This window comes from Schistocerca cancellata, chromosome 9 (genome assembly GCF_023864275.1).
Source record: "Schistocerca cancellata isolate TAMUIC-IGC-003103 chromosome 9, iqSchCanc2.1, whole genome shotgun sequence".
NCBI classification, from domain to species: Eukaryota; Metazoa; Arthropoda; class Insecta; order Orthoptera; family Acrididae; genus Schistocerca; species Schistocerca cancellata.
The window spans coordinates 354,303,835-354,326,408 of NC_064634.1; positions in this window are offsets into that span (position 1 = coordinate 354,303,835).

The following is a 22,574-nucleotide window of genomic DNA, read 5'->3' on the forward strand; positions in this document are numbered from 1 at the left end:
AGCTTCAAAAACGTTTGGCTTGTGGCGATAAGGGGATTAACTTTCTTGATGAGGCGTGTTTAGAACACGGCATTGCATACGCAAAACATATGTATCTCTCAGGACGCCACGCTGCAGATCGAGTTTTACGTGATAAAGTCAAGGCAATAAGTGCGAGAAACGTATTGGTATAGGACAGCACATTGCAGCATTTGTTAGTTGGTAAAGCCATGCATTGCGAAGTTAAGCTGGGCTCGTGGGTGATGAATTTCAAGCAAGTTATGATCGCTGCACGTCGTGCACTGAAGAAGGAGAAGACAACGATGAAAAAGAGGGAGAAGAAGGGCTATTAAAAAAAAAAATGTATCCTGACAGCGATGTATGCAGCAAAATGTGTCCTGAAGCATAAAGGACCGGTTAAAGCACCCAGGGTTCTGCAATACCCACGACATTAGGTGGAACTGTGCTCTTCCTCATTCCTGCACTCGTAAGTCTCTCAGCAATAGGTTTATTTGGTGATGGTGCTGTGACTATTACAAGAATACTGAAGAACGCACAGAAATCGCAGGAACACCTGGAGGAAGCAAGAAGACAACAGCATGATGGAGGCAACAGACATCGGAAAAGGACTATTCCTGAAGCCTTACAAGAAAGGACTAGCTCTCTTCATAAATAAAAAAGCCCGTTAGCTACACATCCTACCGATTATACCGCTTACAACCACAGATACGGTTAAGTTTGTCAGAGAAAATTCAGCATTCCAAGATTCCGTGGTGTGTTTATGTGGGATTTATTACTGAAGACTATGTGGAAATCCAAAGAATGTAATTGTATATTTAATTAAATGTTGTGGGGGGACGGGGGGGGGGGGGGATGGCCAGGAACCCGCTTCTTGGCGTACGTTACGAAAAATAAAAATAACGTCTACTATATCGATAATTTGGAGACTTGCAGCCGCTAGAAGAGTTACAATGATGCTCCACCGACAGAAGACGTGTGTTTTTCAATTTTCTGCGCTACCAAGGCTTTACTACCTATGTGTGTGGATATCTGTGTATCATGTTCCTCCTAACGTTTACAAAGAAGCTTCTATATAAGGACATGTGTCAGGCATCCACCTGTCACTCTATGTTCAGATGCAATGTCACATACCCTGCCAACGCCTTACCACAGTGGATACACCGGTTCCCGTAAGATCACCGAAGTTAAGCGCTGTCGGCAGTGGCCGGCAGCTGGATGGGTGACCATCCGGGCCACCATGCGCTGTTGGCATTTTAGGGGTGCACTCAGCCTTGTGATGCCAATTGAGGAGGTACTCGACCGAGTAGTAGCGGCTCCGGACAAAGAAAACCATCACAACAACTGGGAGAGTGGTGTGCTCACCACACGCCCCTCCTAGCCACATCCTCAGCTGGAGATAACACTGCGGTCGGATGGTCCCGATGGGCCACTTTTGGCCTGAAGACGGAGTGTTTTCACATACTCTGACTATGAAAGAACGATTGTATTACGCGCAAATTACTTCCCACCAATTAATTTAAACAATGGGGAGTGGAGTATTGGACTGATTCGATTGGAGACTTAACCACAGCATTCCGAATATCTCAGAAGATAACAACAAACTTAATTTGAAATTAATAATGAAAAGAAATTGTGGAAGTAGAACCTGTTGCATGCGATATTCATCAGATAATCGAAGTTCTAAAACAGTTGCAGAAGGAAAGAGATTTTCACTCTGCAGCGGAGTGTGCACTGATATGAAATTTCCCGGCAGATTAAAACTGTGTGCCGGACTGAGATTCTAACTAGGAACCTTTGCCTTTCGCGGACTCTACTATCTGAGCTACCCAAGCACGACTCACGCCCCGTCCTCACAGCTTTACTTCTGCCAGTACCTTGTCTTCTACCTTCCAAAATTTACAGAAGCTCTCCTTCGAACTCTGCCGAAAGGATATTGTGGAGACATGGCTTAGCCACAGCCTGGGAGATGTTTTCAGAATGAGATTTTCACTCTGCAGCGGAGTATGCGCTGATATGTAGGTACTGGCAGAAGTAAAGCTGTGAGGACGGGTCGTGAGTCGTGCTTGGGTAGTTCAGATGATGGAGCACTTGCCCGCGAAAGGCAAGGGTCCCAAGTTCAAGTCTCGGTGCGGCACACAGTTTTAATCTGCCAGGAAGTTTCAGTTGCACAAGGAATTGCGCTACGTGTAGACATCAATGCACTTAAGTCTGAAATGAAGACGATAAATGCAACGACTGGCTTTAACCAGTAAGGATCAATAGGATGCCTACTGGATTTCACAAAGGGACATGTTTTGAAGAAGTATCTACATCTACATCTACATGATTACTCTGCTAATCACAATAAAATGCCTGGCAGAGGGTTCAATGAACCATCTTCATGCTGTCCCTCTACCGTTCCACTCTCCAACGGCACGCGGGAATAACGAGCACTTAAATTTTTCCGTGCGAGCCCTGATTTCTCTTATTTTATCGTGATGATCATTTCTCACTATGTAGGTGGGTGCCAACAGAATGTTTTCGCAATCGGAGGAGAAAACTAATGATTGAAATTTCATGAGAAGATCCCGTCGCAACGAAAAACGCCTTTGTTTTAATGATTGCCACTCTAATTCATGTATCATCTCTGTGACACTATCTCCCCCATTTCGCGATAATACAAAACGAGCTGCCCTTCTTTGTACTTTTTCGATGTCATCCTTCAATCCCACCTGATGCGGATCCCACACCGCACAGCAGTACCCCAGAATAGGGCGGACAAGCGTAGTGTAAGCAGTCTCTTTGGTACACCTGTTGCACCTTCTAAGTGTTCTGCCAATGAATCGCAGTCTTTGGTTTGCTCTACCCTCAATATTATCTATGTGATCGTTCCAATTTAGGTTATATGTAATTGTAATCCCGAAGTATTTAGTTGAATTTACAGCCCTCAGATTTGTGTGACTTATTGCGTAATCGTAATTTAGCTGATTTCTTTTAGTACTCGTGAATAACTTCGCACTTCTTTATTCAGGGTCAATTGCCAATTTTCGCACCATACATATATCTTATCTAAATCTTTTTGCAAGTCGTTTTGACCATCTGATGACTTTACAAGACAGTAAATGACAGCATCATCTGCAAAGAATCTAACACGGTTACTCAGATTGTCTCCTATGTCATTAATATAGATCAGGAACAATAGAGGGCCTATAAAACTTTCTTGGGGATCGCCGGATATTACTTCTGTTTTACTCGATGACTTTCCGTCTATTACTACGAACTGTGATCTTTGTGACAGGAAATCACGAATCCAGTCGCACAACTGAGGCGATACTCCGTAGGCACGCAGTTTGGTTAGAAGACGCTTGTGAGGAACGGTGTCGAAAGCCTTCTGAAAATCTAAAAATATGGAATTAATTGGACATCCCCTGTCGATAGCACTCGTTACTTCATGAGTATAAAGAGCTAGTTGTGTTTCGTAAGAACGATATTTTCTGAATCCGTGCTGACTATGTGTCAATGAATCGTTTTCTTCGAGGTACTTCATAATACAGTATATGTTCCAAAACCCTACTGCAAATCGACGTTAGTGATATTTGCCTGTAATTCAATATAATTACGAAATAGGGAGCTATTTTATCATCATGCTCTGAGAGGAACCTGACTGGTATACAATCTGGACCGGAGGCCTTGCCTTTATTAAGTGATTTAAGCTGCTTTGTTCAAAATGGTTCAAATGGCTCTGAGCACTATGGGACTCAACTGCTGAGGTCATTAGTCCCCTAGAATTTAGAACTAGTTAAACCTAACTAACCTAAGGACATCACAAACATCCATGCCCGAGGCAGGATTCGAACCTGCGACCGTAGCGGTCTTGCGGTTCCAGACTGCAGCGCCTTTAACCGCACGGCCACTTCGGCCGGCAAGCTGCTTTGTTACACCGAGGATATCTACCTCTACGTCTCTCATCTTGGCAGTTGTTCTTGATTGGAATTCAAGAATATTTACTTCGTCTCCTTTGGTGAAGGATTTTCGGAAAACCGTGTTTAATAACTCTGCTTTAGTGGCACTGTCATCAGTGGCTTCACCGTTGTTATGGCGCAATGAAGGTATTGATTGTGTCTTCCTACTGGTGTGCTTTATGCATGACCAGAATCTCTTTGGGTTTTCTGCCAGATTTCGAGACAAAATTTCGTTGTGGAAATTATTAAAAGCATCTCGAATTGAACTACGCGGCATATTTCGAACCTCTGTAAAACTTTCCCAATCTTGGGGATTTTGCGTTCTTTTAAATTTGGCATGCTTTTTTTGTAGCTTCTGCAACAACAGTCTGACCCGTTTTGTGTACCATGGGGGATCAGTACCATCACTTATCGATTTATGTGGTATATATCTCTCAATTGCTGTTGATACTATCTCTCTGAAAACATTCCACAGCTTTTCTACACTTACATGATCAGATCGGAAGGAGTGAAGACCGTCTCTTAAAAAGGTGTTAAGAGTATTTTTATCAGCTTTTTTAAATAGATATACTTTTTGATGGTTGTAGGTGTTACGGTATTCAGCCTATCAGCTGCTGCCTTGTGGTCGCTAATCCCTGTATTCGTCACAACACTCACTATTTTTCCAGGATTATTTTTTGCTAAAAGGTCAAGTACGCATTCGCAACCATTTACGCTTCGAGTGGGCTCATGAACTAATTGTTCAAAATAATTTTCTGAGAAAGCATGCAGTACAATTTCTAATGATGTTTTATGCCTGCCGCCGGCTTTAAACGCATAATTTTTCCAGCAAATCGAGGGTAGATTGAAGTCTCCACCGACTATAATTGTATGAGCGGGGTACTTATTTGAAATGAGACTCAAGTTTTCTTTGAACTATTCAGGAACTATGTCTTATGAGTCGGGGAGTCGGTAAAACGATCCAATTAATAGTTTAGTCAGATTGTCAGGTACAACATGTGCCCATACTATTTCACATGAACTATCTACTTCAATTTCGCTACAAAGCAAACTAACTCTGACAGCAATAAATACTCCACCACCAACTGTATTTAATCTGTCCTTTCTGAACACTGTTAGACCGTCTGAAAAAATTTTGGCTGAACTTATTTCCTACAACTATTTGAGCTTCAGTGCTTTCTATTACGGCTTGGAACTCTGGTTCTTTCCCAACACAGCTACGACAATTTACAACTACAATACCAGTCGTTTCTACAACTACCTTACTGTGTTTTACCAGCCCACTTTCTGACGGACGCCCCTTCTGTGGTTCCCTGAGACCCTCTAACGTAAAAACCGCCCAGTCCCTTCCACACAGCCCCCGCTACCCGTGTAGCCGCCTCCTGTGTGTAGTGGACTCCTGACCTATTAAGCGGAACCAGGAAACCCACTACCCGATGGCGCAAGTCAAGGAATCTGCAGCCTACACGGTCACAGAAGCGCCTGAGCCTCTAATTCAGACCCTCCACTCGGCTCTGCATCAAAGGACCACAGTCGGTTCTATCGACGATGCTGCAGATGGTTAGCTCCGCCTTAATCTCGGAAGCAAGCGTGGCAGTCTTTACCATTTCCGCTAGCCGCCCGAAACCAGACAGAATCTGCTCCGATCCAAAGCGACACACGTCATTGGTACCGACATGAGCCACCACCTGCAGTTGGCTGCACCCTGTACTCTTCATGGCATCCGGAAGCACCCTTTCCACATCCGGAATGACTCCCCCCGGAATGCACACAGAGTGCACACTGGCTTCCTTCCCCTCCTTGGCAGCCATATTCCTAAGGTGCCCCATTACGCGCCTAACGTTGGAGCTCCCAACTACCAGCAAACCCACCCTCTGTGAATGCCCAGACCTCGCGGGCCGAGAAGCTTCCTCTGGAACGGGGTGGACGAATGCATCCAGCTCAGAGACATAGTCAACCACAGATAACGCCCGAAACCTGTTCGTCAAACGAACTGGGGAGGCCCTACGATCGGCCCCACGGAAAGTTTTTCGCTGCGTCCCACTCAACCACGGGTGAGGGGTCAACCTCAGTGCAGGCAGTACCTGGGGAGGTCACAGCAGTGGACCGACTGGAGGACACGTGGGACGTGCTCGACATCCCTCGCATCCCCGCATCCGGTCCCCCACAGTGACGCCCCTTGGCAGCAGCCTCAAGCTGTGTGACGGAAGCCAACGCACCCCGCAGCTGTGAGCGAAGGGTCGCCAGCTCAGCTCGCATCTGTACACAACAATCACAGTTCCTATCCATTACTGCACTCCTCCTGTGTGAAGCTCGTAAAAATATGTAACAAGCGAACGGTGTACTAGCCTTAGTAGTAGCAGGAACTAGCGATACGCTCTTGTTGATGGTCTAACTTAATAAATTCTAAAGATCTGACCAATCAGTGGATATGCTCCCTGTCAGTATAATCCGTGTCAATTGTAACATTGCAGTGAACTCTTATCTCAAAAACAGACTGACTTTTCTCATCAGGGGGACAGGGTATAAGATGGTTGGGACCCCTACTAATGCTACTTACCTCCCAGTAACAGATCAGGGTTTGGAATATCTGGAGCTGCATATTGTGAACCAGGATAAAAAGCTGTCAATGTTCACAGCGAGGAAACCATTGTATGGCTACATCTAAAGTTGAATCAGCAGTGATCTTGAACATGCAGAGACCCAGAAGCGGCGGCAGACTTCAACCAGCTGGGACCTGTTTGAGGCAGAATCGACAACCTTAAAATTGTATGGCTACATCTAAAGTGGAATCAGCAGTGATCTTGAACATGCAGAGACCCAGAAGTGGCGGCAGACTTCAACCAGCTGGGACCTGTTGGAGGCAGAATCGACGACCTTAAAATTGCCGGATTGGAAGCGTCCGTGGAGAGCTTCATCCAATAAGGTCTGCAGCAGCCCCGTATTGTCAACAATACCAAAGTGCGTAACATGCAGAATGGCACTTCACAACACAACAGCAGGGTGATAACACATGCAACTATGTTTCTTAAGTCATTGGGTCAGAAACCACGCAATAACGTTGTTTGATATAACCAGCCCAGTGGAATATGACAAGTGTATTACATATAGCAGTACTTCTTGCATAAACATTATACATCAACCACATTTAACAAGTACGATGAAATTAGCATTGTCATCCAACAACGAGAAACTTTAACCCTCCCATGCAAGTGTTTCATGCATCTTGATATCATTATGTGGTAATGGTATCTCATAAGCGGCAGCTGACGTACAACACTGAGAACATTGCCGTACAGGCATCACAAATAGTCTTTAATAGAGAGTGTTTGCAAAGCCGTATGACACATACCCTTAACCCACATCAGGGTGGCACCTTCCAATGTGCAATACTCATGCATTTTTAATCAAAGACATAACAACTCCACCATCGGAAATTCATTTTCCACGTCTTTCATAAAGCAGATAAACTTCTCGTTCTGTGAAACAATACCATAATGATTATCATCCATGTATGAGGACATTAACATGGTACCTCATTACTTCATAAGGATTGCAGTTCTTCACCCAATAGATGAAGCTATCCGTATCCATATAAAGTAATTTAACACCTGTAAAATGAGTTTTCGCAAACTCATAAAGAAAGTGGTACACGTGGAGTTTGGATATATCTAGTATGCACATCCGCACATACATAGGTTTTGTAAGCTCTACTGCACTTTTCGCCGTCTCCAAAGCAACAAATTTCTTATTGAATATGATGACACACATAAATTAGGACTGGCGATGCATTTTCTTACGCCTCAACGCCCAACCCATTCGGCTCTAATCAAAAATTTTACGTCTTTTCCTCAGATTCTCCGTTGTTTGGCCGAAAACTGAATTAGAAATCAATTTACAAAAATATTTCCCAGAATGACGTCGTGGAGGCCGTCAGTGCCATATTCAAATATGGCCTGCTTGAAGGAGATAGCCCAGGTGATTCTAACCATCTCCATCTCCAAGCTGACACACTGCTGGGGATTACAATAATGAATAATGTATCTCTGCTCAATCTCCATCGTTGTTATTAGTTTTGGGGTTAATCCTTCTTGTGGAACTAGTTGCTCTGGACACAGTGACAAATCAGCATGTGCGCCATGCAAACTTATACCACATGCAAGTTCTGCCTCCACCACATATCCCACATTACAATCAGCCGCTATAACTTCCTTTATTTTTCCACCTAATCTCTTGCATTCGTCTTCAGGCACCCATCGGAACTAACCACTCAGCCGTGACTGTTGCATGGCATGCTCGTATAAGTTACTCAGATCCAGGTACATGATGTAACTCGAATCAAGGGATGCACTGAACCTGTCGCCCAACCGTGGGTTATTTGCCTTGATGCGCTTATGGGCACATTGGTAAAATCCCCCACAGATGCCTCGCTCAAAGAAATGAAGCCTGTTGGGATCAGTCAATAGTTCAATGCTGCACTTTGTTTCTCGAGCATTGCATCCCAGGACAAGCCAGGTGCTGCGTAATAAAAACTGAGATCCAGAGAATGTGTTTCTCGACGCTCTCAGGTATGACACTGAGCTGATCTTTCTCCATGCCAAAATCAGCTAAGTGCCCAACAAGAAATTGAGCGTCTTGCCCGCTTAAATTACGAAAGAAAACGGGTATGTGCTTCATAACTGGTACTTCAGATTGCACATATCATGAGCCGCACCACAGAACTTCCACATAAGATGACTGTGGCCCCTACAAGGAGTTTACGATTTCTATCTGATGGCAGCCCACAAATATCAAAGTCAACCGCATTATTGTACAAATCTTTATTCTCCTTCGATTTGGTCATGATAATTGTCACCATAAAGCTTACCAATCTCCCATGAAATTCAGTCTGGTGTGTTGCCACATATGGTATGTATTTTTCCGTGAAAGTTGTATGTGAGACTCTAGAATCATCTTCACAGTGGGTCGCAGGAGCAAGGAGGCATTCAATGTCGGTATACCTCGCAAATGGGCATCACTGGTGGTGGTGAGCATTTTTAAACTTTACGAATTAGTTTTCCTCACTAGGCATAATAAGTACTGGGTCCTTGGAAGAACATACTACTACATGCTTTGCTAATAACTTGTCTGAGGAAAAATCATTCGGAGATCTTAAGCAAATATTCTTTCCATGAAAATGTAGACAACTGGAAGGAAAGAAGTTGGGACATGTCTTTGATCCAAACAAAAAGATGATTGCCTTTCTCCTTATCTTTCTCATTGGCGAATAAGAGTAAATCTAAATGTGTCTTACGTCACTGGCAGATTTTGGAAAATAGGGTGGGCCAACTACAATATACTAGTTCTATTCTTCTCACCATTGTTTCTCCAGACCCTATTTCGGTATTCTAAGTCTCAAATTTAGACATGTCCTTGATCTTGACAGGGAAATCAATACCATCAAAGTTATAATACGTATGCATGTTAAGGTATCTATTGTATCGATATGTGCACTATGGACTCTTTATGGTTCACATGGCTCTGAGCACTATGGGACTTAACATCTATTGTCATCAGTCCCCTAGAACTTAGAACTACTTAAACCTAACTAACCTAAGGACATCATAAAACACCCAGTCATCACGAGGCAGAGAAAATCCCTGACCCCGCCGGGAATCGAACCCGGGAGGACCTTTTATGTAATTCCTCTCGCAAGTCAGGACTGACAAAGCAAAAGAAACCTGATCGGTTTTATTTTCGACATTAATGCATGCCTTCTTATCAGCTATATCCTTAGGAAGATTGATATTGCTGGACTCTTCATTTACCGATCATAGACATGAGTATGGATGTCCAGGTGTAATATTTGGCTTTCCCTGGACCCCTAACTTCCATCTCGGAAAACCAGGCCAATGTAGCTCTCAAGGTGGGTTCAAGAAACCACTTGGCGATTGATTTTCTCCACGTTATCATGCCATTATCGCCCCAAATATAATACAGACTAGTCTCTTCAATGCCAGTACTTCCTTTTTTTTCTTGGGGGTGGGGGGGGGGGGAGCTAGTGGAGAGTGCGACAGTTCAGTTCATAGCACTGCACCGCATTTAATGGTGGGATGCTGCAGATCATCAGCGAGCTTGAGGAGCTCCGTTTACATGATAGGAAGGCACACTCTTAGAAACCCAACAGTGTCACGTTACCCTCCTGCCATAATCTCGAATGTAGTGAACAAGATTCACTCTTCAATGACATCTGCAATCACTGTAGATTCTAATTGTGGTGTGTCGCTGATCTCGCTTTCCAGGAGAGGGAACCGCCACTAGGCACAGGATTACTACAACTGATATGACTACAACTAGATGATGAAGCTGCTTGTGGTGATTGTTGAGGGGTTTGTGCTGTACCTTGCAAGATTGGCGAAGACGAGAGTGTGGAGGAGGAGGAGGAGGAGGAGATGCTGTGGTATTGGGCCAGAGCAGTAGCCTAGTTGTTTGTTGCTGTGTCTGCAGCCCTAACTCCTTGCAAGAGGGAGAGTTGTCCATGGATGCCAGAGCAGAGCTGGTGTAGGGGTGGTGGGGAGATCAGTGGCTGGGACAACAGCAGTGGCAGCAGCTTCTTGCACAGTTACTAGCGGTGCCCTTGCCAGCGAGGCATGCCTCACTGGGCCCCACTTCGGCAAAGCAGGCATTGCTGTCCCTGGTATCAGCGCCATGGCCTACTGCATGGATGGTGGTGCTGTAGAGAAAGAGTATTGGACACAACATTCCAGACATCGCCAGCTGCTGCTGTTGCAATGAAAGGAAGAACACTGATTGCTTGTAACAAGAATCAGTTCCTGTATACAAATAACCTATTTTTCTCTGGCTTCTTGGCATCTCCATTAGGTCATCTGGCATTACACCTAAAATTACACATTAATTTTCTTAATAATAAAAACAAACACGAATGAAAAATAACTTCATGATTTGTCTTTTTAAGAATATACACTTACCTGAGGTCTGTGATGGCTCCTGCTTATCCTCAAAACATACCCCTACCTGTTCACCTACTTCTACCAGGAAATAGTCTACAACAAAGAATATGCATCATATTACATATATGATGAAATTTTTGTATAACAGCAGCATATTACATATACACAGTACTATGGAGAAGATAAATATATATACTACTTACAATGCCGATGCTGCTGCTACTACTATTGCTGGCTTTCAGCAACCAGCAAACCAATTACGTGTTGGCCACATACTGAAACAATGAAACATGTATTCAGTACTATGAAATTCTTAGTGAAACAGGTAGCATTATCGATTTTGATTTTCGAAATCATGTACAACAGCAAAGAATCACTGACTGACCACTAAATAACACATGTATACATGGGAAAATGTATATACTACTTACAATGGTGTTGCTGATACATCTCAGCATTCATTTCATCCACAATTTGATTGATATGTGCCATACAATAAGAAGAAATGTATTGAATACCACGAAAAAGTTACAGTTTTTGATACGAATATCAACTTACCAGGTAATTCCCTTTGTCTCAGGCGTTTGGCGCCACAGACATTGGCACTATTTCTTGATGTTGCTGGGAGCTTCATTTTTCCAAATAAAAATTGGTAACGCACATGGGTAAGAAGATGACCTGGGGCATGGTGGCAGAATGAAGCCAGGGGTGGAGAGGTTAGAATTTATATAGACTCAAGCTCTGTCTGCTAATTTGGTGGGAACAGACTGCAGTATTCGGGTTTACCTTGGTCGACAGGTTTGCACAGGTTGGTTCACACATGCCACAAGATGTAGCCATTTGAGAGAGAGAGAAAGAGAGGGAAGGAGGGAGAACATGTGTTTGGACAGGAATTTCTCAAGTATCAGCATGAGAGAGTAGCCACCACCTAAAGCTTTGTTCAGGGATTAGTGCAACTTCTGGTCTGCAAGCCGCATGAGCAGGCTGACAATGTGTCAGCCAACAGCCGACATGGGGCTCAGGCATATGTAGTGCAGTCTCTTGGACAGCGGTGTATGGTGCAGCCTGACGGTGCAGTCGAGACATTGGTGTGCAATACCTCAGCTGGAATGTCTCCTTGTGGTCAGTGACATGAAGGGATCAAGAGATTTTTAACAATGTAATTACATGCGATGAGTTATGTTGATATCGATTTCATGATGGTATTCCTTGCACAATTAGAAAAAAATGCGATCCATTTAATTACTTCGTTTCTATATATTTTACAAGACCTCCATCTTCTGAAACACCAGAGAATAATGAGAAAAAGAGATCGAACCCCTGTGAATTGAGTTTTATAAAATAAACATCATATCCTGTGCTATGTAATTGAATTTCCTGTCATGGGATCCTTCCTCTCCAGAACAGACTGAGTCCTTTTCTGACCAATTTCCAGGTTGGCGAGAGGAGGGAAGGTGGGTGTGGGGGGTAGGGCTTGGGGATTTCTCAGATGGGAGAGGGGTTAATTAATTTATCAATTTCATTAATAAGTCAATTAATTTTATATCAAAGGTGTGTTTGTATCTGCAAGGGGAGCTCCTAGAGGAGTGGAGGAGGTGGATGGGGAGAGGGAGAGGTGGGGGAGGGGGCTTTCTTCGAAGGATCGATTATCCCCAGGGGTCATAAATCAACCCCAGGGGTTTGGAAACCACTTAGTGAGAACAATATGTTGAGGGGAGGGCGTCATAAATCAAGTTTGCCTGAAAGTATGCAAGCCACACTAACAAAACGTGCTACAACATACTTATGGCATGTAGTTTGACTAGTTTAACTGTCTTTCAGGTGCTTTCCGTTTTTAAATATTAATTCTGAAGTCAGTTTTTAATTCATTTTCTGAATAACTGGGTTTCATCATTGTACTTCATGGTCAGTGATTTTAATTGATTGAGAAAAATCTTCCAGTTGCCAATAATTGATGTGTAAATCAGCTTAATTCAGTCAATAAATTCACAATCATTTTAATGATTATTTTCATTCGAGCTGTCCTACAACTACTTTGATGAGGCAACCCTCCCTTAATTTAAAACGAATATCACCAAATGGTTTTATGTGTCTGAGTTGTGTGCTCGATGTCTCGCTGTTCATGGTTAAAGTTTTTTTTTTTGTTCCAGAGTTAATTAGGCACCAGAACATGGAATGTTATTGACTGACCAGGGGAAGATAATTGCTTCATTTTCTGCTTATATAAATACTTGTATTAATTTTTATTGTTGATAAACAGAAATTTTCGTGCTTCTGCAAGTAGCATAGTGATTGCTCTGCTTGTTCAGCATCATTATGTGGTGTGATAATTTCACAAGGTACACATTTTCTAGTGGAATTAATCTTGTTCCGAGTTCGTGAGTGTGGGAGGTAAATTTCACTAATTACTGCTGAACCCCAAGCATCTCATACGTCCCACTATTTAGCTTACTAAATGTGAATTTCTGGTAAAAAATGTTCTAGCATTGGAGTCATGTGCCTTACACAAATATCGGTTCTTTTTGGTTCACTCTAAATTCGAACAAACATAATTTTAAATTGTTTCATGTAATCCACAGGCTATAACTGTTCATAAGGATCAAATTCTTTAAACTGTCCTTGACTGAGCATGTTGTTGACAATAACATTTTTACAACCTGTACCACGATTTTTTTCATTGAAGTTTCTATGCCCTGTCGGATAACGTTTGTATCAACCGGTGTATTAGATATTTATACATTCTTCATTATCTCTTGCAGTTCCTGCACTTTTCATCCTAAATTTGAACTTTGTTGCTGCACCCTGATGCTAGTGTAATAACTGATTTCTTGATTTCCTCGCACGCACCTTTATCCGAAATTACTTCGTTATTTGTCACAGTACTGCCCAATGCAGCTGCAGTATCCTGCTGTAATTTTACTTTCATCTGTATTTTAGTTACATCTGATACTATCTTCTGACAAAGCGGAATCACCTCGCACATGAACTCAGATTGCTTTTGTCTAGTGCTTTGCTGCATTCCAGCGCAAAATTATTAAATTGATTACAACTATTTAAGAACGTTTACTACGTTTGATCCAACATTTTGTCCAACTTTTTACTATGTTTATCAAGTTCTTTGTTCAGATCCTTACTGAGTTCTTGTTTAGTATCACTACTTTATTTGTCTAATTCTGCTCTCCATTTTTTGTTATGATCACTGAGTGTTTGTTCAAACCGGCATTCAGTTTTTGACTATCTCACTTATTTGTTTGAGCAGTTGCAATATCGTATCATTCTCTCCAACAGTATCACCCTGATCATTGTCTGTCAGTGTCTCAAGTGATTCAACGTTTACGTCCAAGTTCGTATTTTCATTTTCCGCTGCACCTACATTTTGATCGGGCGCTGATAACCACGCAGTTGAGCGCCCCACAAACCAAACATCATCATCACCTACATTTTGAGTTCTGCTGCTGCTGCTGCTGCTGTTGTTGATGATGATGATCGTTTGGCGTTGATGGCTGTGTCCCCACCCGGGGGAAGTTCTACCGTCAAGATGCATGTCTTTCAGATGAACTGGGCGACTAGCGTGTCCACGATGCTGAAATAATAATGAAGACAACACAACACTCAGTCCCCGTGCGGAGGAGATCTCTGTCGGCCCGGGAATCGAACCTGGGACCGCTGCATGACAGGCAAATGCTCTGACCACTCAGCTAAGGAGGAGGACTTGAATTTTCCTAATTGTTTTCGATTCGTGAACAAGATCCATACCCACACTGTCCTGATTAACACTTTCCTCTCCATTAATTACGTTACTATTCTCTGTTAGTTAAAAACCATTCAAAGGCCAAGATCATACAACTTTCTTTTCATTTTATTTGTTTTTTATTCAAGACAACCAGTTTCAACAGTCTTAGTTGTCATCTTCAGGTCTTAAACGATTTTTGTTTAATGAAAAATGTTCAATTTACGGTGAAACGCATGCACAAGATGTCAAGCTGTTATAAATGTTTGTCGTCGCTAAAATAACAATTAAAACAGATCGCCCTTCAATACTCTCGTAATGAGAAAACGCAATATTCTCTAACTGACTAGCGATCCTTATTCAAATGTAAACTGCGCATGCAATTTATAATCAAAGTAACTGATCACTATCTATGTTCCTTTTCTTGTCTGGCGTTGTTAGGTAATCGAGGCACCGCTGAAAATGCCAAATTCCCTCTCCGTAAGTTGACACTGGCGATCGGAATGTGTATCCGAAGATCGTTGCATCGCTGTCACCGGCTCCATACGTAACACGACCTGTGAGTGCGTGCTACTTTACGACGATACTGCTTCTTCTCTCAATTCCATTAATTGTGAGACTGGTAATCCATTTATTGATAATGTCAGGAAGCGGATAGTAGCGTGTTCGGTTAAGAACAGTTATTGTTACAAGAGCACCGAGAGTACGATTTATTGTCGGAAGCATGGCTCGTAGCAAACATATCTGAACGTGCACAATTAATTCAGTATTCACATACTACGCTACAGCATTGATCTTTTCACACTTAAATTCCAAGTGAACAAACATGGGGCGTAGACTCATATCAGGAACTGGATTAGCAAATTCAACCGAACAGTGCCGTTGCACGCCTAGTCTAAATTCAACCGTATGGCTCGACTCACTCTACTCAAGTTCACGACGACTGCCGACTGCAGACTCAATGGTCGCTCCCAGCAATGTCAGTTATTGGGTGAGGAAGTCTTCTCGGGTTATCATCAGATTAAGGCGTCGTTGTGCAACAACGTTTCTACAGGTTTCCTACTCGTCATCTTCAGCCGAAGTGTCAGGTTCATGTCCATTGCTCACTGGACATGATTTCGTCTGACTTTGTGTGAATAGGGCGAATAGGAAACTCATCGAAAGTTTACTCAGTGAACATTAAGCTTTTACTTCATCTAAAGATGACGAGCAGGAAACTTGTTGAAACACTGCAGCAGAATGGCGCGTGGACTCGGCTGATCACCCTGGAAGACTTCATCGTCGAAATTCGGTAAAGAAGCCGGAATTCCCATATAACAATCAGACTTTATACAAAACGTTATCAGTTGGCAGCGACTACTTTCAAATTCTACTTCGACGAAACCAAAACCACAACATAGTCACTGCCATTAAGCAGTTTGATAGGTTGACTCTCAAATGTTGCTGATCCAGAAACAGTCGAACATTAGGAAAACTGCAGCACTGTATTAAGAAAAATTGTTAAAAAGTCGAAAAGTATGTGCATTACGTGTGAGATTAGCACCTCTGATAATAAAGTTAAAGCAATTTGAAATATTGTTAAAAAGGAAACAGGGCAAGCGAGAGCACAGGAAGACTGTATTTCTATCAAACTCAATGAAAATTTGTTAACAAGAAGTCAAAAGTAGAAAATATTTTAATAATAATTTTTAAGTGTTGTGTAGAAAACAGAATCTCGCTATTGATTAGAAAAAGCAAAGATGTGTATGTGCAGTTTGAAAAAACTGAAATTCAACTCACCTCCCCTAGCGAAATTAGGAAAATAATAAATTCACTCAAAAGTAAAAGCTCACATACAGTTTACGGCATTTCCTACAGTGTACGAGAAGCTTGTTACCAACAGGTAAGTAGGATTCTCAGCAACATATCTAGGAGCTCACTGAAACATGGCATTTTTCTGGGTAGACTGAAATATGCTATTGTTGAACCATTGAATGAAAATCGGAATAGGTCTGATGCTGACAACTACCACCCAGGCTCGCTTCTCACAGCTTTAGACAAAATTCTTGAAAAAGTAATGTATTAACAGTAGCTTCATATATATGTACAAATGAAGTACTAATAAAATGTCAGTTTGGCTTTCAGAGGACTTTTCAAAAGAAAATGCCATATCTGCTTTCACTGATCTAATATTAAATCCGCTGAATAACCGAGCATCACCGACTGGGATATTTTGTGATCATTCGAAGGTTTTTGACTCTGTAAATCATGTAATTAGTACAGTCTGCAAAACTCGGCAGAGTCCTCTAATTGGGGAAGTATCGACAATGATGTCCCACAGGGTTCAGTCTTGTCGTATTCATGACCTATGGAACAAGTATTTATTTTTCAGTCTCCGGTCAAACAATCGTAATCGGTTTTAACGTCTTAACAAAACATAGTTAATTGCTTTGAATTAGTTAAAGAGTTTTCCTAGCAGCGACGTAAATCTTTTCTTTAAATCAAGGCATTAATCAATAAATTGTCATCAGGCTATCAACTTCTCTCCGGAAAGACCGTCTTCGTATACAGGGCGGTCACTAACAGTGTTAAAAGCTTAATGCTGTTGCGTGGTAGGTTGTGCAGAGAAAGAATTGTTAAGAAAAAATTCTATAAGTTGCACCGCTTCAGAGTCGGTTAGCACAGTAGTTAGCTAATGGGGCCGTTGCGCGCGCGTATTCGAGAAGCCCGCCAGAGACGGTGTCGCCAAACGTGTTCTTCATTTGGTTTCCTAAAGCCGACAACGAGGGCAGTACAAAAATTGGATCTGGGACGGTAATAAGGATCGAACCCGAGCCAAAGGCTGACCAGCTTCGTACGCTGTCGTCTACGCTAGGAGAACAACTGTTTCTAATTGTATCTGGCGGAACGCTTGATTTTGCGCACGCAACGGCGTGATTGACTTCAGCGCCCAACGGCGCCACATACCGAATGTCTTCCTCGACAGTTATTTCTCAGTACAATCTATCCTGCAGCATCCTTCAAAACTTTTAAGACTGTTTCTGATCTCCCAGTATAAAGGGCGTGGAAAAAGATACCATTCGAAGCCCGTACAATGAAAACCAGGGTGCCAATCAGGCAAAATTGCCATGAGCATTGAGGCAATCATCCCACGGACGCAGCAGGTTGAAGATACATCGTCTCCTGTGGCACGAAGAAGTGCAAAGCTGCCTGGTGCACGTCCTCATCCGACACGAATCGTCGGCCCTTCCAGACATTTTTTTTTTTTTTTTGAGTGACCGAAGGTGCGATAATCGCATGGGGGGAGATCAGGACTGTAGGGCGTGGGCTCGAGTGTCTCCTACTTGAGTTTGCGTTATGGATGAGGCTGGCCTCCCAGATCTACCGTCGTCTGGCGTCGAATCACGACCAGCACCGAACTTGCCACCCCATTCCACGGTGGTTGTTTTCAACAGACATGTTGCCCCGTACACGTTCTTCATTCACCTATGCTTCTCTACCGGTGTTTGTGCTTCGGTGTTAAGAAAAGAATAACTGCATGTTGGTCCTCTTTGATTGAATCTGGTAATAACATCGCCACAGTTCACGTTTTCACAGTTACCACACGCAAGTCGTAAAGAAACGACTGCAACCCTAATGCTTTTCCTCCATGTCAGAGCTTATACAGGGTGGTCCATTGATTGTCACCGGGCCAAATATCTCACGAAATAAGCATCAAACGAAAAAATTACAAAGAACTCATCTAGCTTGAAGGGAGAAACCAGATGGCGCTATGGTTGGCCCGCTAGATGGCGCTGCCGTAGGGCACACGGATGTCAACTGCGTTTTTTTAAAATAGGAACCCCCATTTTTTATTACATATTCGTGTAGTACGTAAAGAAAAATGAATGTTTTAGTTGCACCACTTTTTTCGCTTTGTGATAGATGGTGCTGTAATAGTCACAAACATATGGATCACAATTTTAGACGAGCAGTTAGTAACAGGTAGGTTTTTTAAATTAAAATACAGAATGCAGGTACGTTTGAACATTTTATTTCGGTTGTTACAATGTGATACATGTACCTTTGTGAACGCATGGTGTTACAGCGCGATTACCTGTAAATACCACATTAATGCAATAAATGCTCAAAATGATGTCCGTCAACCTCAATGCAATACGTGTAATGACATTCCTCTCAACAACGAGTAGTTCGCCTTCCGTAATGTTCGCACATGCATTGACAATGCACTGACGCATGTTGTCACGCGTTGTCGGTGGATCACGATAGCAAATATCCTTCAAAATCCCCACAGAAAGAAATCCGGGGACGTCAGATCCGGTGAACGTGATACGACCAAACCACATGTCATGAAATATACTATTCAATACCGCTTCAACCGCACGCGAGCTATGTGCCGGACATCCATCATGTAGGAAGGACTTCGCCATTCTGTCATGCAGTGAAACATCTTGTAGTAACATCGGTAGAACATTATGAAGGAAATCAGTATACATTGCACCATTTAGATTGTCATCGAGAAAATGGGGGCCAATTATCCTTCCTCCCATAATGTTCCACTTGTCGCAGTCATCGTGGATTTTCCGTTGCCCAATAGTGCATATTATGCCGGTTTACGTTACTGCTGTTGGTGAATGACGCTTCGTCGCTAAATAGAACGCGTGCAAAAAATATGCCATCTCCCCGTAATTTCTCTTGTGTCCCGTGGCAGAATTATATACGACGTTCAAAGTCGTCGCCACACAATTCCTGGTGCATAGAAATATGGTACGCGTGCAATCGATGATGATGTAGCATTCTCAACACCGACGTTTTTGAGATTCCCGATTCTCGCCCAATTTGTCTGCTACTGATGTGCGGATTAACCGCGACAGTAGCTAAAACACCCACTTGGACGTCATCATTTGTTGCAGGTCGTGGTTGACGTTTCACATGAGGCTGAACACTTCCTGTTTCCTTAAATAACGGAACTATCCGGCGAACGGTCCGGATACTTGGATGATGTCGTCCAGGATATCGAACAGCATACATAGCACAAGCCCGTTGGGCATTTTGATCACAATAGCCATACATCAACACGATATCGACGTTTTCCGCAATTGGTAAACGGTCAATTTTAACACGGGTAATGTATCACGAAGCAAATACCGTCCGCACTGGAGGAATATTGCGTGATACCACGTACTTATACATTTGTGGCTATTACAGCGTCACATGTCACAAAGCGAAAAAAATGGTCCAACTAAAACATTCATATTTGTTTACGTACTACACGAATATGTAATAAAAATGGGGGCTGCTATTTAAAAAAACGCATCTAGCGGGCCAACCATAGCGCAACCTGGTTTCTCCCTTCAAGCTAGACGATTTTCGATCTTTGTAGTTGTTTCGTTTGATGCTTATTTCGTGAGATATTTGGCCCGGTCACCATCAATGGACCACCCTGTATACTTGCATCGGAGTCGCGCTATGTTCCGTATAAGTTGCAGCCGTGCCTTCAAACGGAAACCCTTTGATCGCCCCTATATTTTTCTCCTTTTGTGGATCTGTCAAAGTTGTCTAACAGCAAGGTTAGTCCACAAGATAGGCATGGACTATGTTTGTGATTGCACAGATTATCCACTTTTGTACTGCTTCAAATAAAATCGAAGATCACATTTCTTCACCGTATCATATTTATGAATAGTACTTCCAATTCCCACAGGAGCTTTCTGAGTCTGACGATTTGAATGACTAATCATATGATGAATAATGGTTATTCATTCTCGTCCTCCATTTTCTCTTTATTTTTTATTTTTTTGGAGGGGGGTTACGACGACGACGACGACACGACGTCGACGACGATGACACCTACTGCTTGCTATCTATGAATAAACAAAAAATGAAAGTAACAAGCAGTGGGCGTCATTTCCAAGAAATTAAAAAATGCTGTCGGACTCAGAAACAATGTTTATGCGAATAATGGCCGAGCTGTCCATAAGTAAAATATAATGAAGGAAATTATCATTTCCTTAGACAGCGGTACAAAAATAAATGAAGTACACTACGATGAAGGTATTCCGTGCCTATCTATTGAACTAACCGTGTTGTTAGACAGCATGAGAAACTTTTATAACGTAGATAAAAATGTTAACATGATTATTAAGGAACGAAATCGACGGCATTGCGGCGGGCGGGTTATGTTTATCTCCTCATCATACAACGTTACAGTTCACTCAGTAAGGTGCTTGCTGTCTGACCCTTCATTCTGAGTTGATAGGTACTGCTTCACCAGACAAAAGCGCAGCGGTGAAGGAAAATCGACTTAATACCTAGAAAGCAATGGTCACATAACTGAAACTTGGAAGCAGCAACTTTCAGAATGAAAACATGTCGGGCGTGCACAGTCGTCAATAACTCGAGTGTAAGGATTTGAAGTTCAACTAGTTAGGCTTTGTTGCCTCCAGAACAAGTTGTAAATGGTTATTAAGTCAGTGTTTACTGTTAAAACCAATAGTGCTGTAATTTAGTTACTGTCCGTTTCTACAGATTTTCACACGAATGCAGCCAGAAGCTTACCAGTCAGACCTAAATGATTTTCTCGTTCTATATAGCCACCGACTGCGAGTTACTATGTCAGTGGTCTTCTTAAAAGGAAGTGCTCGCCCAAAGGTTCCGAGTTCTTCACGAAACAAGTCACACGGAATGTGAACTACGAAAAGGAAGTTCACACACAAATCACTTCCGAACTAAGTAATTCAAAATTGTCATGTGTTCTGTAAAATGTTCAGTACTGCAGTTGCTTTACGATCACAGTGAAAGAACCGATAGAATGTAAGACTCTCTTCATTTTAACAAAAATTTTTGTGGTGCTTTTCCGTATTGAGCTGTACAGTGAGACGGCCCCTGAGCGACTCTTGAAGACACAGAATTGTAGCACAAAGCACTACACAAAACACGGGAAATGCTGATTTCCTATTGACTGATGATTTAAAGGCAACAATCACAATAGCTGCAGCCCTCAAATACTCGCTGTAACACCAAAGTCATCCAGTAAAACTACAGAAACAATTTGTAAAAGGAACTTTGAATTTACGAAGAAAATTTCAATTCCAATGAAAGAAAATACAATTATCCTCAGGAATGAAATACTTTTTTAAAACGTAACATTCCTTCTGGCTGCTTTTATTTGAAAGAGTACTCTCTGAATGTACGTCACATGGTACCTGATCGTGCAAGAATTTTCCCACACACGCATTTTACATAGTTTTCCATAACATAAAACGTCAACACGGTACGTATGTTCTTCATACATTCTCTCAGTCTCACCACAACACTCAAATGGCGAAACGTAACTAAACAATAATTTTTTGAAAGTGGTTGTTCTTACGTTATCAAAGTATTGCAGTGAAAGCAAAGAAAAACGTTTTATATGAACTGATCTTTTTGGGTATGATTTCAAATGACGTTATAAATGAACAAATTACAATCCCCAGATCTGATTTTTCATACCAGAAACGTTATTATGGTTTTCAGGTAAAATTTTATATCTCCGAAAGTATTGAAGATAATGAACTGAGATTTTTACTGTGCAGACGTATTATCAATAACAGTCTGTATACGGAGCATGAAAAAGCTCGAAGAAATTTTAGTTCCATTTCTTTAGAGTCATAGGGGGTGCGTATAACGAATCTATCGGATGCTGGGCCAGCAAGATGTCTCAGCGGCCACAGCGACAGCTGCTCTGATGTGAGAAAAAAACAGCTGCTCTTCTTCCAGCTGCACGGCAAGGCACCACAAGTTCGTTTACTTCACTGCAAGGTGTAAAGACTCGGAATTATTCGCTACATTGCAGCCTGACGACAGTTTATTGTTGATTATTGACTGTAATTAAAGAAATTTTGTACTTCCTGCATCTGGATCACTGCCTTTATTCGCGACTATCTCTCAGCCAGCAAAACTATGTAACGTATTCAGCTCATCTAAGGATAACTT